Below are 18,955 nucleotides of genomic sequence, written 5' to 3'. Positions count from 1 at the left end.
AGCATCTCTCTACCCAAACTGTACATTAAGTCAAATAAATTGCATATTAATGACTACTTAGAGCAAGTTTTGAAATCATATATATCAAAAGCAACTCAAATTCAGCATTTCTAAGATAGGTAGGGAGTCTTCTGCCATGTTCTTTGGGCTCAAGAGAAGCTCTTATGACCCTAGTGCCCAAAATGAAGAGTTTGGGTGCAAAGAAAGGGCTGCCAGATATCCCAATTTACCTGTGTGTAGGGGAAAACTCTCCTCATTCTAGAACTATTCCATTTCCACATTGCACCCTGCCTTCCCAAGGGAAGAGCCATGAGAATTAATTAATTTCCACTTAGAATCTGGAAGATATAAGGGGAAGAGGAAAGAGGCACAGGAGGGGAGCAGTAGGAAACATACATTACCTGTGGGACTGAGGCCAGGTCTGGTTTTATTTCATGAAAGATTTTTGATAGTAGCAAGAAGTTCAGATTTCAGAGTTCCTGGGAACTGCTCAGCTCCTGATGTCTTGATTTCTGCCATGACAACTGAATCCCAGGAGAAAGTTAAAAGAGCTAAAGGCTCCAGCCTACTTTTGTTGAAAACTAAGTTTTTCATGCAACAACTGAAGCTCACTGTAAAAGCAGTTCAAAAGGCATCCAGTACTTTTTACTCTGTCCTGCCTATTTCACAAAGCTGTAGAGTACAGACTCTTCCAGGTACAGAAGGTACCCTGGATGGTGTGTCTTTTTGGAAAGTGCACCAATAAGAGGATATATGTGCATTTTCACATTTCCGTCTGTTCCTCCTTCTCCTTTATGGCTTTGGTGTAAAGCTCACACTGACCTTCCATGGTATCCACTCTTAGTTTCTTCTCCTGTTTGAGCTCCAGTGCTGCGAGGATGAAAAAGTGCCCAGGTAGGTCAAACTGGGCAGTCATAGAGGAGGGTTTGAAAACTTGTGGCTGCTAAGCCAGCAGATTCAGCATGGACAGTTCTGCAAGGTGACCTTGTTGCTGTTGCAGCTTCTCCACCTGGGCTAGGGCATACTCATTCAACACATAAAATTCTTCTGAGGTGTCTTCTTCTAGAATAGCTAGTCATTTTCTCAAACCTGATAGCCTCAGAAAACTCATTAGCCCTTTCTAGGCATTTGATCAATTCCTGAAACACATTGTTTTACAATTTGCAATTTGATTCGCTCTTCTGGATGAAGATGGATGTTGCCCAGGTATTTGGCAATGGCTTTTACTCCAAACTTTACTTTTTCTCAGTCCTTGTTCAATGTGTATATCTTCATAATTGAAGCAGGCACTGAGTCTTGATCTGAGTGCTTAATAAGAGCCTGTGATATCCTTTCCCAGGATGGTCCATGCAATGGATAAATAAAATAAATCTCAGTTACGTAAGGTTAGTGGACCCCTCCCCTTTACCCTCAGCTACCACATTTCCTCTAGAAGATTCAGTGCTCCCATTGACAGCGGCTTCTGCTTGTAATTTCTTCTTTACCTGATTCTAAATGACATCCTGGTACACGGATCCTTGGGACTTTGGGCTGCTTCTGCTTCATCGTGGCTAGCTTCTCATTGGCCAGTCTGTGGGGAGGTTGCTTGGTTACTTACTGACTCCATTTTTCCTTGGGGTCCTTTTCCCCCACCATGTCCACTAACTTCAAGAGGTCTCATGCTCTTAAACTTCATGACTACCTCAGTGTACTGGAAGAACGTTTTCACAGTGGCAGTTTGGAATGGGCTTTGGCTAGGCCTCAAGGAGGCCTGGGCTGGGGCAGTTCTGAAAACAATGGAAGTCGTATAGTTCTTGTATTGCTAACCCAATCAGGAGTAACTCATTACATGCCTCCTAGATTCCCACTTTTTAGCAGATAAATGTTCCTGGAGGAAATTTAAAAATCATGTGATTAATCATTATATTCAAGAAGATTTAAAACATTAACAGTTCTTGAAAAGTGAATTCTACACACACTCACACACACACACTCACACACACACACACACACACACACACATAATCAGTGTTGGATAGTAGCTTCAAAACCAGGAATATCTGGGTTCTGTTGCAGACTTTGATATATAGTAGTTGCATGTTATATAGTTGTACGATGCTGACAAAGTCACTTAAATTCTTAGTGTTCTAGGCAACTTTTAAAAACTAAATTTCAGTGTTATTAAATTAAACTTCAGCTTTATTAAACTAAAATTCACTTATATGAAGTTTCCTGTACAAAAGAAATCACAGTTCCAGCTACTATCATCGTACATCTAACCCATCTACCACAATTATAGGACCTCACATTTAGAAAGGACTAGTGAGATTGTCTAGTCCAACCATTCACAAGATCCCCATCCATATTAACCTTCCTCATGAGGTAGTCCATTCCTAAATATCACAGTGCCTAGCAAAAAAATAAGCATTTAATTTCTAGTCAATCGCTCCTATTTTGTACAGCTTTGTTGTCCTTATGTTCATCTCTCAGGCCTGTCCCTGCCTTCATGTCATTGTTCTCTTCATCATCATCAACATCAGTACCATGAACATTTATATAGTGCCTATGATGTTACAGGAAATATATCAAGTTCTTCACAAATATGATCTCATTTGATCCTCACAACAACCCTGGAAGATACGTGCAATTGTTATCCCAATTTTATAGCTGAGGAAAAAGGCAAATAGAGGTTGAGTGATGTCTCCTAGGTCAAATAGCTAATAAGTGTCAGAGGCTAGATTTGAATTCAAATCTTCCGAGTTCTAGGCCCAACTCTTGCCACTGAACCAGTTAGCTGTGTTTGGTCCTTAGAACCATGCTGTCTCATATGGGAACTGCCTTCATTTTGGGTGACATCCTCTTCTTGAAAGAATCTATCATCTCCACAACCTACTCACCCTGGAATATCCCTCTGCATGGACCTCCTTCCTTCTTCTATTGGGCAGTTCCTAATGGAGCATCTATTTCATGGAAGGTCTGAGGTTGGACAACATTCACTCTTGTCCTGTCACTATTAGTAATTTCCTCTAGACTTTAATATCATGTCCCCCACATTACTCTCCCCACAAATGCACCTCCCGCCCCTGCTTTTCAGGTCCTTTTTCCTTGTTTTCCCCTGTTAGAATGCAAGGTTGTTGAAGCCAGGGATTGTCTTTTGTTTTTTTAAAATATCCCCAGCACTTGTTGGCACAATGTACCTGTCATGTAGTAATATTTAATCAATGCTTATTTCCTTCCTTCTTTACATGAAGTTAAATATATTTCTCTGCAACGTCTGCCAATTATCCTTAGACCTGCTTTGTAGGGCCACACAGAGCAAGTCTAAACCTTCCTTCTTGTAACAGTTCTTCAAAGACTACTATCATGTCTTTGAAGACCCATTCTTCCTACAAGCACTCACTTCTCCATGTTTAAAATCCCCAGCTTCTTCAATCTGTTCTTATATTCCATGACTAAATAGAAACATTTAAAAGGAATCACACAAACTTGGAAGAATGGTTTCAAGTTGCAAATTAGAAAATTTTGGCTTGATTTCAGAAGAGTAAAAAAAGTTAGAATTGGTTTCCTCAAGAGATAGTGGGTTCTTTATCGTTAGAGATCTTCAAGCAAAGAATGGGCAACACTGTGTCATATGTGTTGTACTGAGAATTATTTTTTTTGTAAGGGTTGAACTAGGTCTGTAAGATTAATTTCAACTCAAATTCTGTGGAATTTAAGAATATGGAATTATATTTAAGTATATGGAAATCATATACTAGATGAGTTGAGATAATATAGGAGATAAACTTCACTTAGAGACAAATTAGCCATGGAAATACACATTCTCTGTGTTGCAATAATGTCTCTTTCAGCAAGACTGGTTAAATGCCCATCATTAGAAGAGCATAGTGTTGGTCCAGGTAGACTATGACTAATTTTCTACAGGAAATGTGGCAACTGTTGAGGATACATTTCCAGTGGCATTGCTTTCATGTTTGCTTTTCCTCTGCTGTGTCTAGACCCTAAATTTTTCTCAGTTTTTCTTATCTGGACAATAAATCTTTTTCTCAGTCTTTCTATGGTGACAGCTATCCAGATGCTTATCATCCTGAAACATACATGTATTATACAATTGTGAGTCAGTTTATTTCCTGCTGTCCTTCAGGTAGCCCAATATTAACACTTATCTTAGAAATCTTTTGCTTTTCCTTTTGGTAGGATATTCATCTTCCCTATCCTTTGCACTTATCTTGCACTTTTAAAGAGAACAAAGTTCTTGTACTTTTAAAGAGAAATTCTGACTTCCTTCTTTGAGGAGAATTACTTATTTTACCCTTTGGGTCAATAGAAAGAATATATCAGAATTCCTGTAATGTAAATGAAAATGTTTTAAAAAAACATCAAATGTTTCAACAGAAGACCTATATTTTCCTTTTAAATCTTCTGTTACTGTATTGAATTTCTCCATGTCAGATTGCTGGAAGGCATCCATCCAATTTTCAACCCTTACACAGCATCAAGGCAATGCCAAGGAGTGTCTTTGTCACAGCTGGTTACCCTATGGAGTTATTAATTTCTATCGAAATCATGTTCCCCTTGTGACATAAGATAATAAATAAATGCATTGGAAGAAAGTATTTCCATGATTTGAGCATACAAGGTATAGAAGAGGCCGGGGACATTACCTAATATGTCTGCCTTTAGTAGGTTAGCTATGCAGATGATCTCTAACTCCATTTTTGAAATTTGAAAGTACATGAATGATTTGAAAATTATTAATACTCAATTCAGTACCAATAACTTCATAAGAATATTCTAATTTTCAGATGAAGTCCAGGCTATCACTTATTATGCTGTCCAAAAGAGACCTGTATTTGACAACTGAATGTTTCCAACTAAAGAGACACTGTGCTATTGCCAACAAAATGCTCAGTAATCTGAGACAAACTAGAGTCCGTTTGAACTAGGTAGACAAAAATGTAGCTACTACTCTCATGACGTTGATTCCACTTACCAGTCATTCAGCTTTGTGTCACATAGATCTCAGATAGAAATGTAGTTCAGTTTCATTCTTAAAGATTCTTTCTACTCTCGATACTAAGCATTTTGAATTTAAGATATTTATTTATTTTTAAAATTTTACCTTAAATGGATGAGAACGGTAGGAACTAGGTGAAAGTGGATCAAATTTAATATGATTTTCTTTATTCTTTTTTTGCATGCATGGAGAAATTAAATTATATTTTTTCATCCAGCTTCATTCAATCCTTTGACTGAGGAGTTGATGGTGACTATGTAGCCTTTAGGTCCCAACCCCTCTTAATTCTAGTGCCTTTCCTCTGTTGATTATTTCCTATTTATTTTGTGGGCAGGTAGGTGATGCAGATGGTAGAGCACTGGACCAGAAGTCAGGAAGAGTTACCTCCCTGAGTTTAAATCCTGCCTCAGACACTTAGCTGTGTGACCCCAGGCAAGTCTCTCAATTCTGTTTGTCTGTTTCTGCATCTCTAAAATGAGCTGGAGAAGGAAATGGCAAACCATTCCAGCATTTTGGTCAAGATGTACTCACATACACATGTATACATGTGAGTGCATGTATAATATTCACATAATACACATATATGCATGTGTCTGCATATATACCTACACATATATCCACATAGACATGCATGACTGTGTGTGGGTGTGTATGTATAGATATATGTGTGTCCCAGGCAATTAGGTGGCATAGTACATAAAGCACTAGGCCTAGAGTCTAGAAGGCCTGAATTCAAGTCTGGCCTCAGACACTTACTAGTTGTATGACTCTGGGCATATCACTTAACATTGTTTGCCTCAGTTTCTTCATCTGTATAATGAGCTGGAGAAGGAAATGGTAAATCATTCCAGTATTTTTTGCCAAGAACGAGGTCACAAAAAATTAGATACAACTGAAATGACTGGATAACATACATATAGGTGTGTATATAAATATATATATATATCATATAACATGTACACACACACACACACAGAGGTTGTCTATGGGCCTCAGGTAAGAACCACTGCTCTAAGGCAATGAGGAATTTATTGTATTTCTGCTTCTGAATAACAATATAATTTCCTTGCTGATGACACAGTTTTTTTCTACTAGTTTTAAAAATGTAGCTGAAGAGAAGTAACTTAAGAATAAAAAAGTATTCAACTTTACAGTAGAAATCAAATAAAATATTTCAAATTAAGAATTAACTCACTTTAATTAATTTCGGAAAATTTGTTTCAAATTTGAAAATCAAATGACAAACATTTTAGGGAAATTTGTATATTTCATGAATGGTTCAGAGAGGGAAAGAAAAATTAAGAAGGAAGATGATCAGTTGGCTGAATTTACTGACAACATGCTACCACATTCCCAGTTCTAGTCACAGGAAAAGGGCTCTTGCTGGACAGAATTCTTTCCTCTTTTCCATTCTCTTCACTTTTTCTATGAGATACTGTATGTTAGAATGGAAAGGGTGCTGGAAGAGAAAGGAGAAGAGAGAGATCTGGGTTTGAATCCCATTTCTGTAATGTTCTAGTCATATGACATTGTCAAGCTATTGAACTTTCAGACTCAATTTTCCTATCAACAAAATGGGAATGATATTCCTTATGGTGCTTGTTTCATAGCATTATTATGAGGAACAAATGAGATAATGAATGCAAAGTTCAGAAATGTTAAAGTGCTAAATGAGTTATTGCTGTCAACTGTATTTCTTCCTTTTCTCCATAATATAAGTATCTTGTGGTCTGAAGTCTAAATAAATTTTGAGGACTGGGATACTAAAGATGATTGAAGAAATATATTCTCTGGGCAAATGTGTGATCATGTATATGAAGGCATCTTCCTTACCATATTGTAAACTCTTGATGTCAGAAATTGTCTTCACATTCTTCAAAATGTCTAACAAGGTATTATTCTTATAGTCAGATTTTCAATGAATGTCTTGCAAAATAAATTAATGATACCGAAGGACTACTCAAAGATGGACATCAGTGCATGCCTTCAAAATGTCACTTAAAATCACCATAAGTTTTGCTTTACTGTGACGATCAAAAGAAAAATAATTTTCCTTTTATTTAGACTTGTTAAACGACAAACTTCTTCTCAATGTATGAAATTGTTAAATATGCATATGGATTTCACATTCAATAAGTAAAACAAATACAGATTTATATCCAGTTATTGAGTAGAGATTGCTTGCTTATGCCAACCCTAGAAGAAGGTGAAATTGTACTGTGGTTGGAGCAGGGAAGACTTAGATGATGTCATGATAGCTGTCTTCAGAGGTCAGGATTGTCTTTAATGAGAAGAGGGATTAGATCTATAAAGAGGAATATTCTCATAAGTGAAGCGAATAGAATGAGGACAAATGGTGGATATTAAAGGGAAGCAAATTTAAACTATTTTTTTCCCTCCAAATGAGATTCAAAACTGAATTGGACTGTTTCATTAGGTAGTTAGTTTTATGTCATAACAAATGTCCAAGGAAGGATGGCTAGTTGTCCAATAGTAGACCCATACCCTTAGGGCTAAAAGGGACTAAAGAGGGGCTATATAGTTCCAATGACTCATTATAGAGACAAGTAAACTGAGGTCTTGGAAGATAAAATGACTTCCCCAAGGCCATGGAGATATTAAATAATAGATATAGGATTTAAGCATGAGTCTTCTGTCTCCATCCAGGAAGCTGTCTGTCCTACTAAAAGATAATAGTTCATAAACTATAATTATCAACAAAATGCTCTTTTTACTTACTCTTATCATGAACATTGCAAGGCACTATGACAAAATGTCTCATTAAAGGATAGTTTGTCTTATTTTTACTCAAGTGACAACATTGATATCTTGTATTAGTCTCTTGAAGGAGAAACCATGAGTTGTCTTTATGTTAAACTAAAACCTTTTTTGTTGTTTTAGTAAGGTCATGGACCAATCCAGTCATTTTTCAGATGATTAGTTATTGGACTGAGACTTCACATTTAGAGTTAAATGTCCCATGCTATCTGTAGCCTTTATTAATAAACACAAGCATAATGATATGTTTCATTCTCTTACATCTGTCAATTGTAAAATGGTGAAGATATGGGCTATTTCTGAAAATTGCCAATGAAAGTCTGCTCATTCTCTATTAATAAAACTATAAAATATGCTCTTGATGCAGGCTCAAAAAGATGGATAAATAGAGGAGTAGACACATCACTTACCAGTTATTGATTTTGCTAGGTCATCATTGTGTATAGTTAACAAGATCTGAGATTTCTTTCATGCCTATGGTATGTTTTCTTCATGTACACTGGTCCCTCAGTGTCATCATAGTTGACATTTACCACATGGATGCACACAATGTACCCTTCTAGCTGCTTTTCTTATGTTTGCTCACTTTATCGCCATTTCTATCTCTCCAGTAAACACAAGTGACTGGAATGTTAGGATCCCAGTGCGGTGATTCCTTTGTCTTTGATGGAAAATTTAGGTTTTTTGTTTACTTTTGTAAACTTTTCTATTTTTCTTATTTGCTAGCTTTCTTTCATTTTTTAGCCTTAAATGATCAAGGATGACTTTGATTAACAGAATATCTTTCCAAGTTTTCTTGAAACAGATTTTACTCACTACTTTATCTCTCAAAAAGCTGTTGACTTGGTAGGACAAACTGATGCCTTACAGACTCTTTTATAAGTATCTTCAACCCATACATAAAACACAGTGAAGATTCCTTTTATAATCTTTTTTGTAAACTTCAGGGATTGATGTGTTGATTCCCTGATTGAGGGATGGGGCAAAGAATTAACAACCTCAGCCATTTGCAGTGTAGGGATGAGAGAAGATGAGATCCCAAGGCCAGGGGAATTCTGGTAGCATCAACATAAAGACAGAGAAGAGATTGAATGAGACCAGATATCAACCACAGTCACATAGACAACAGCAACAAGAGAAAGTCATGCAGAGCAAAGAATGAGTATACTGGATTAGTCCATCAGGATGTGGAAAGAAGCAGCTGAGATTCTTTTTTCTTCACTTCTTCCTTCTCTTTATCTATAGTGATAATTGCTCCACCTCCCAAGCTTACTACTCCCTTTATATATATATATATATTATATATATGTATGTATACATATATATAATATATATATATGGATCTTTGCACAGGTATATTTTCCTTTTGTGTGTGTGTTTGTTTTGGTTTTGTTTTAAAATCAGGGGTTCTTAACGTGAGGTTTTAAAATACTTTAAAAGTATTTTATAACTATTTCTCAAAATATTTCATTTCTTTTCAAACCCCATGCCTTTTATACATTTAAAAATAACATTAGAAGGAGCTCATCTGCTACACCAGACTGCCAAAGGGACCATCACAGACACACATAAAGACACAGACACACATGCATACGTACACACACATACACTCAAGCGTGCATGATTAAAACACTGTGGTTTAGATAAAGAGCTCATTCCCTAGTGTTTTGCTGAGAATGTCTGTGAATGTCATCTTACATGAGAGGTAGTTATATATTCTCAGAATATGCAAACTAGAACTTACTCTTGGTTTGCTGGTAAAAAATCAGATAATATTTATACAGTGTTTAGCATAGTGCCTGGAACATAGTAGGTGTTATAGAAATCCTTATTCCTTTCTTCCTTCCCTTCAAGGATACTACCTCAAGGCATATTAAATAAGTGATTTGTCCTATATGCTTCATAACTAAACTTCCAAAGACAAAATTGAGACAAAATGTGAGGTTCTCTTTCTGTTTGCCCTTTAGAGCTCAATACTTTTCTTTTTCATTTTATTGGAATAAAAATAAAAGAAATAAATAAAAGAAAAGAAGGAAAAAGAGGAGGAGAAAAAGAATGAAGGGACTTGAAGAGAAAGTTCCACCTCAACTCAGGCAGAGCTAGTGGTCTGTAATATTTTGTCCTCCACTACTTTCTTGAGCAGGGAATAAGTAAAAAAGGCAGTGATGGCTGTACCTTATGGGGACATTAAAGGGCTAGACTTTAAAACCCTTAATAGCTGAAATATCCCTAGGTGATGAATCTATTTATTAATATTATGATAAGCACAATATAGAGAGATGTATGTTTTCAAAAATGTGCACTACTGAAATAGAACAAATCCAGCACAGGACAAAAGTTGCTAATGAATTCCCAGGCAATTCACCTCAAAGGCAAGACCTTATGAACCACCCCAGGTTTGACACCTTGAATTCACCAAATCCAGTTATGACCTTCTGAACAGCCTTCCATACCTTCTTTTCCTATTTAGTGCCCATTATGCATTGGGCCTCCCAGGACACAACATTGTCACTTACCATAAGTTTGAACCTGAAAGATGGATTTTGTAATAGTATAATCACATGCCTCTCTCTGATGTCTCTGATACTCTGAATTAAGTCCTCATTGTTTACCCTATTCCCATTCTCTTTGTTCTCCCCATCCCAGTGATTATGAATCCCTGGCTACCAATATACAACGCACACCTGCAACTGCCCAATACATTTCTTTCATCTAATTCCACCAACCCCTCCTCACGAATGGCCCACTCCAAATAGGCATCTCTCTTCCACTGTGCCCTATATGACATTTTTTTCCACAGTTTAAAAATTTCCTTTCATCTAAAAACTCTTCCTTTCTAACTCCTTCCATATTATACTCACTGAGATCTGCTTTCCTCCAAATGACACTGCTCTCCTTGTCATCCTTCTGTCTACTAATGGTTATATTTTCTTTCATATCCCAAACTCAGCAAATATGATGGAGTTGAATACTCTTTGTTCCCAGTCACTTCCTCCAGACTTTACCTCTTTCTGTTCTATTATCATTCAGAAACTTCTGTTCTTTGAGATTTAGACTATCCAACTTTATTATCCAATCTAAATCCTTTTGTCCATTTTCTCCTATCTTCATGTCATTTACCTTATTTTTTTTTTTTTAAGAAGATCATTGCCTGACATATAGATTTTCTCTGTGCTCAACTCTTGTTCTTATTTCAGGATATTTCGATACGTATTTCAATGCTCTTTTAAATATTCTAATTTTCTAGTTCTTCAATCAACCCAGTTTTTATGACTTTCTTTACTCCACCTCAGTGATGAATACAGATGGTCATACCCTTGATTTGGCCATCACCCACATGATCAACTTTTATGTTTACATATTCCAAAATTCCTTCATTTGAAGTAAGTCTCTATAATTCCATATTTTATTACGACTTGTGATTCATAATGATTTTTCATTGTCACAGTGATATTCCCTTCCTCAACCCTTCAATTCTTAAGCCATCACAACCACGTATTTATTACTCTTCTCCCTTCCTTATTTCATACTTTTTAAACTAAATGCAAGCCTACACTGCCCTCTACTCCAGGACCCTTTACTCAATCGTCCTATTGATGAAATTCTAATAAAACTGCCTTCAACACCAATATTCTAACTTCCTTAGAGGCACCTCTGAATAGCAGGAGCACCATCCTAACCTAACCACTCACCCCCCGCAATATACTAACTTTTTCATATAAGCCTCACTGTTCACTAGAACAACATTAACAGCAGGAATGTCCATGTGCTAGCATCCCAGCCACTGTCTCTAGCTAACCATTGCCCCCAGATCCATTCCTCATATTTCCCACAGAAACTGCAGGTGTGTCGACTACAACCACATCCAACTAGACTCAGACAGGAGGATCACAACATTCAGCCAATCAGAAAGCAGTACCACCAGGATGCCCAAGCAGGATATAGATCACAATAGAAGGGACTTTCCCTAAGTAGCAGTTGTAGTAATAGCAAAAGCTGTACGTTAGGTGAACTTATGATGTAGAGAAACATTATTATAATGTTATTATATGTACATTATATGTACATAACCCTCTCCTATCAGTTTTTCTGTATGAATTATGAGCTCTACTGTGGCTGGGAACCTTCCCCTACTAACAAATCTCTTAAAAAACCCTTCTGCCTTTTAATATTCACAATTTCTGTTATGTAATTTCATCTTTGCCCTATAAAAATCCATCCTGCTTTCTCTGAAGTTGCTGGTTCCTCCTGGAATTTAGCCTACTTCATGAGAGTTAATCTCAATAAATGCCTATACTTGGATTAGAGGTGGTCTGAACTCTGAATTCTTTGAGACAGTTCCACCATAACACATCATGAAACTGAAACACTGATTCTGAGCATACTTTGCCACACCCCACACACTAAATTATTCTCACTATCTACCTTCTTCCCTCCTGTTCATGTTACATAGAACAGAATTGTAAGAACTCAAAAAAACCCCCCAAAACATGTTAATTGGGCCCAATACAAAATTATGTTACCTAATATAAAATGGGCTATTACAGCAGCAAATCAGTCATTACTACTTTTTTCTAATTAATTCATTCCTTTACTTTTCACAGTAATTGTTCCACAACTTCTCATCTTTTATCAAGCTTCCCATTTCAACACCTCCAACCACTCTCTCAAATGAAGGCCTCAGTGTATACATCCTTGTTTAAAAAAATAATTGAAGTCATTCAGGGAAAGCTTTCTCTTCTCTCTTCTACGCGTATCACTCAGACATCTTCTTTCCTCCTGTCTTCAGTGGAGTAGTCCACCTTCTTGTCAAGGTCAACCATTTCAAATGAGCTCTTGATCCATTCCCTTATCTTCTCAAACATATTGCCTTCAATACATTATACATCTCTCTAGTGTTAACTAGCCATAGACATCTCCCAAGGCTCTAGAACAGGGAAAGGTCCTCTTATCTTGTCCCTTTATACTATCTCTGGGATCTCATTAGCTCATATGAGTTCATTATCATCTCTATGAAAATGATTCACAAATCTATATATCCAGCCTAAATTTCTCTCCCAAGTCCCTCATCACAATCACACACATTAGGCATCTCAAATTGTACATCCTACAAGTACTTTAAAGTCAATATGTGAAAAATAAAACTCAAAATCATTTCCTGCAATTCCTCCTCTCTTCAGACTTCCCTGTTCTCTCCATCACCTAGGCTTGCAGCCCCTGTGGTGCCCTTGACTTTCCTCTCTTATTCATCCTATATTCAGTTTTTATTAAAATTTTATCATTTGTGCTTTCATAATATCTCTCATAGTGTCTTATCTCAGTTAGAAAAGCATCTTGAATTCTGGTTCAGTCACATCAAGGGGATTTTATTTCCCCTTCTACCTCTGTCTTTCCCATTTTCTCAATGCATCCTTTTTTCACTCCATGGATTTTTCTTTATTATATCATCACAAAATAATCAACCCACACTCATACTTTCTAATCACCTTTAAAATGATGAAGTTAGTAGGAGTTTCATGTATCATCTTCCTATACAGGAATGTAAATATTTTAACTTTAGTGAGCCTTTTGTGATTATTTTTCATTGTTTACTTTTTATACTCCTTTTGAGGCTCATATTTCAATGTTAAAATCTTCTATTCAATTCTGGTCTTTTAATCAGGAATACTTGACATTTTTATATTTTGTTAAATGTCTACTTTTTCCCTGAAGGATTACACTTACTATTGCTGGGTACATTATTCTTGGTTGTAATAATAGCTCCTTTGTCTTCAGAAATATATTCCTAGCCCTATATTATTTTACCATGGGAGCTTCTGTATCTTATGTGATTCTGACTGTGACTCCATTATAATTCAATTTTTCCTCCTTGATGCTGGCAGTATTTTATCTTTGACCTGAAAGGTTTGGAATTCGGCTATGTATTCCTGGGAGTTCTCCTTTTGGGATCTCTTTGAGGAGGTATTGATGAATTCTTTTTAAATCCCTTTTACTCTCTGGGACCAAGATATTGGGCAGTTTTTCTGGATAATTTCTTGCAATATCATATCTAAGCTCCATTTTTTAATCATGTCTTTCAGGTACTTCAGTAAATCTTAAATTGCATCTCCTTGATCTATTTTCCAAGTCAGTTATTTTTCCAGTGAAATACTTCATAATTTCCTGTATGTTTTCAGTTTTTTTTTTAATTTTGTCTTAATGTCTATTAATATTTCATGGTGTAATTAGATTCTGTTTGTCTAATTTTATTTTTTCCCAATTAAATTTATTTATTTTCAGTTTTCAACATTCACTTCCAAAAAATTTTGAATTTCAAATTTTCTCCCCATCCTCCCCTACCCCCCCAGGGAGTGTATTCTGATTATCCTTTCCTCTAATCTGCCCTCCCTTTTATCACCACCCCCATTTATCCCTTTCCCCATGGTTTTCTTGTAGAGCAAAATTGATTTCTTTACCCCATTGCTTATATATCTTATTTCCTAGCTGCATATAAAGACAATTTTTAACATTCATTTTGAAAACTTTGAGTTCCACTTTATTTCCCTTCTTCCTCCCCACCCAACCTTATTGAGAAGGTAAGCAATTCACTGTAACTTACACATGTGTAGTAATGTAAAACACTTCTATAACAATCATGATATGAAAGACTAACTATATTTCCTTCTATTCTGTTCCATCCTCCATTTATTCTATTCTCTCCTTTGATCTGTCCCTCTACAAATGTGTTTGCTTCTGATTACCCCTTCCCCCAATCTGCCATCCCTTCTGTTGACCCCCTTCTTTTATCTCCTTCCCCCTGCTTCCCTGTAGGGTAAGATAAACTTCCATACCAAACTGAATGTGCATGTTATTCTCTCCTGCAGTCAAATCCATTGATTTGTAAGTAAGTAAGAATTGAAAGTAAGGATCACTTATTCCCTCTCACCTTACCCTCTTCCTTTCCATTGTAGAAGTTCCTTCTTGTCTCCTTTATGTGAGATGATTTAATACATATATATCTATAATTATAACTATATATATATACACACACACATATAGATACACTCATACATATATACACATATACCTATATATACATATACATACATATATAAGTACATATACATATACACATACATACACACAAATATATGTGCATAGATAGATAGATATAGATATAGATATCTATACTTTCTGTCCAACTGCCCTAATACTGAGAAAGGTCTCACGAGTTACAAATATCAACTTTCCATGTAGGAATGTAAACAATTCAACTTTAATAATCCCTTATGATTTCTCTTTCCTGTTTACTTTTTCATGCTTCTCTTGATTCTTGTATTTGAAAGTCAGATTTTCTCTTTAGCTGTGGTCTTTTCAATAAGAATGCTTGGAAGTCCTCTATTTCATTGAAGTTCTATCTTTTTCTCCCTGAAGTATTATACTCAGTTTTACTGGTTAGGTAGTTCTTGGTTTTAATCCTAGCTCCTTTGATCTCTGGAATATATATTCCAAGACCTTTGATTCGATTTTCAAAATCCTTTTTAAACTCTTCCATGATCTGAGGCCAATTTTCATTTTTCTTGGATGCTTTTGATTCAGGATTTTTCATTTTGTTGTCTTCTTGTGTTTGTATATTTTGATTTCCTTGTCACCAATGCCTTTTCACTAAGAAGTAAGAATCCATACTCTGTTGTTTTCCCCTGATTTGCTCATTTTCCCAGCCAATTACTTGATATTTGAACTCTTTATTAAGTGGAGGGCTCCAGAAGCAGCCACTGCTTCAACTGTGCCTGCCAGCACCCTGGGGCTTTGTCTCTGTCTGGGGCTAAGTTGGACCAAGCTCCCCTCTCAGGCTATTGAGAGATCCTTCCCACTGATCTTTGTAGCTGTTTTTGGCTTTTGTGGGTTGAGAAGTCTGAAAACTGCTCCATCTACCAGCAACTCAGTCCCCTAAGGCCTGCTCCATCCCCATCTGCACCTGTGGGATCTACACCGAATTGTATGCAACCCTGTGCAATAGCCCCTTCCTGTTGACCTTCCAGGTTATCTTGGGCTGGAAATTTCCTTCAGTTTTTCATTTTGTCATTTCTGCTCCCCTACAATTTATTTAGAGTCATTTTTAAAGGTATTTTGGAGGGTTTAGTAGGAGAGCTTAAGGAGGACCCTGCTTCTATTCTATCATCTTGGATCCACCCTCTCAGTTGCATTTTTTGAGGATCTCTTTTCTTAAGTGAATCTTTGTGCCACTTTTACTATTAAGAAAATTCTGGGATTTTTAGGTGTTATTTTGTTCAGCACTTTCTTGTCTTTTTTTTTTTTTATTAAACTCTCATTTCTTTTCCCAATATTGACTCTACCACATATCTCTTTCTTTAACTCTTCCAGGAAATCTTGTTGGGGTGGTGTTCAATTTACATTTTTCTTTGATGCTTTTCTTGTAGCTGTTTTCATTTTGTTGTTTTTCTCTGAGTTTATGTCTTAGATTTACTGACTCTTTTGTACTATTAGCTTTTTTATAATCTAATTATTTTTATTATTACTACCCACTCATTTTTCCAGCGTATTTCATGACTTTGAACTTTATGTTAAAGTTGAGCTCTGATCACTTTGGAGTAGACAGACACAGTTCCAAACTTCATGCTTTTTCATGTAGTTGTTTCAGAGCTAGTTCTGGGGGAGGTGTGGCCACTAACTTTCCTATTCTGTGCTCTGATCTTTACCTCTTCCCTTGTACATGCAAATGTGAGTGCTTCTCCTGGCCCTGGAATACTGTGAGTATTTGAATGATCATTAGCATTCCCTTTTCTGTTATTACTATCAAAGCAAGAATATGATGCTGAGAATTCAGGGTTATCATTTTTTCCTCCCTTCCTCCCTCCTTCCCTTCTTTTTTTCCTTCACTCTCCTTTCTTTTCTTCCTTCCTTCCTTCTTTTCCAATTTCTTCTTTGTTTCATTTTCTTTATTCCTATCTTTATTTTCTATCCATCTATCTATCTATCCATTCTTATTTATCAGTTTCTCATGGGCAATAAATTCATTACCCTTTGCACACATACTGGTGTCTATTTACAAGGTGATAGATGACATTCTTATAGAAGGCAGGAACTACACTGGATGGTCTCAGTTTCCTTGTACAAAAATGTCGTGGTTGGATTAGATGATCTCAGAATTGTTCCAACACTAATAACCTATAAATTATAATCTGGGCTTAATTTTTTGATACATTTATGACTCTATCTATTTTGCTTAACAGGATCCAGTAGGCAGGAGAGAACCAGAGCCATGTTACCTCTTCTGGTTCCAGTTAACTACGATTACTTTAGAAACCTCCTTAAAAGTTGAATTCTTTGTTTCTGTTTTATATATTTTCATTGCATGTGTTTAACATCTAGTAGTGATATGCAAATAATGCTCAATGAATGTTGTTAATAGCATTAGTGTGTTGACATATCTATCACTAAGATTGTAACTTGCAGAGTCCATATTGCTATGTTTTGGTAGAGAGTGATTTCCTTGCTGGGGCTTCCCTATACCAGTGAAATCCCATACTACTGCATTTGCTATTTTTGTTATGTTTGTTCTCATTTTATTAATAATATTATTATTTAGAAGGAAAAGAAAAATATTAAATAGCAAAATTCTTAATTTTCCCCTAAGATTAGTACCTATAAGTACCAGTCAATAATACAGTCATAGGGAAATAATGCACGATTTATAATTTTATTTATCTTGCCAAACATTAGTGGCAAATATGGGGATGGGAAGCTGAAATCAAATCTACAAACTCCATAAGTTGTGCATGTTGCTCCTGGAAGGGTCAAATGTAACTCCAGAGATGTAGCAGTGATTGTCACTGCCAATGAAACTGTCACACTTATCATGGCTGTGCATACTAAAATGGCATGACACTTTTTTCTAGATGTCATTTCGATGAAGGATGATAAAGACTAGGCTAGGTGCATGCTAATCTGGAAAGTGCTGGGAAAGTGGTTTGTAATCTATGATTCCAGGTTGAGGAATGACAATGTCTACTTTGGTGTCATACTGAGGGAGATGAGGGAATGGTGAAAATCTGTTACTGAGAGAATGGTTTCACTTTAATACATTCTACATCACTGTATTAGGGATTAAAGATTCTGATATTTAAAGAAACAAAGATCACTAAATGTTGGGGGGAGGTGAGACATTGAGGTACACCTGGATAATTATAGCTGAAGATACAGTGAAAATAACAATCTTTACTAAATAGGATGAAAGAGTATTTCCTTTGCGTAAAGAACAAAGGATGACAACCTATTTTCCTGGAGCTAGGAAAGAACTTAGAGATCATCTAGTTCAACTGCCTCAATTTACAAATGAGCTCTGTCAGAGTGGAGATATGACTTGTGCAAGGTCCTACCACCAATGTATCACTCAGCTAGAAGGAAAGCCCAGAATTCCTTTTTCTTAACCAGGGGCTTTTCCTACTCTCTTCCTATAAGAAAAAGCATTAAAACAAAACAAAACAAAAGCAGCTATTTTAGTTATTCTAAGCCCCTTCCTTCTTTCCATTCTAGGCTTTCTCTTATCTCTCAGAGAAAGAAAGAGGATGATCATTTACTATGTGCCAACTTTGTGTCTTCACTGTGCTAAGCTCTTTTTATAAATATTATTTCATTTGTTAGATTAGAGTTGGATGAATGTAGGGCAAAGGAAAAGGTGAACCAAATGAGAAAAGTCACAATCTTTAGGTGCATTTTCTTGACTACTTTTCTTTTGTAACAGACAGAGCAAGAGTATGATATATTTCAGTGGAGGGTCTGGTTTCCCTGAAACCTCACTGACTGGCTGCTGCTGCATGGACTTCTTGAGAATGATCTGTGTTAAATGCAAACCAGTGTTCATATTGAATACCAAGCAGAGCATTCAGTTATGTTTAGAGGTGGAATTAGCAGGGCAGTCTGAGAAATAGGAGAAGTGAAAGATGTACATCATTTGCTCCATATGGGTTCCATGATGATTCCTGTCTCATTAGAAAGTAAAGAATGTGGCACAGAGAACACATCATCCCTTTTTCCTACAGTGATGTAGGTCTTATTATTCATTCTGGGAAAAGAGGCATACTTAAATTAACGTAACCCAGGCTCTAGATTTATGGAAGCTATACCGTCCCTACCCCCTCATCCGATTTGTCTCTTTTCCAAAGGGCAATAGAAAATAAT

The 18,955-nt window shown here is 36.3% G+C and overlaps 1 pseudogene; it reads right to left on the bottom strand.

The window, feature by feature from the left end:
- Window positions 1–432: 432 nt before the first annotated feature.
- On the bottom strand, window positions 433–11,540 carry LOC140502668 (UBX domain-containing protein 6 pseudogene; annotated as a pseudogene).
- Window positions 11,541–18,955: the final 7,415 nt, after the last annotated feature.

Source organism: Notamacropus eugenii, chromosome 4, assembly GCF_028372415.1.
Source record: "Notamacropus eugenii isolate mMacEug1 chromosome 4, mMacEug1.pri_v2, whole genome shotgun sequence".
Classification (NCBI taxonomy): domain Eukaryota; kingdom Metazoa; phylum Chordata; class Mammalia; order Diprotodontia; family Macropodidae; genus Notamacropus; species Notamacropus eugenii.
The sequence above is the reverse complement of the archived record's forward strand: the minus strand, read 5'-3'. Positions and strand labels throughout refer to the sequence as shown.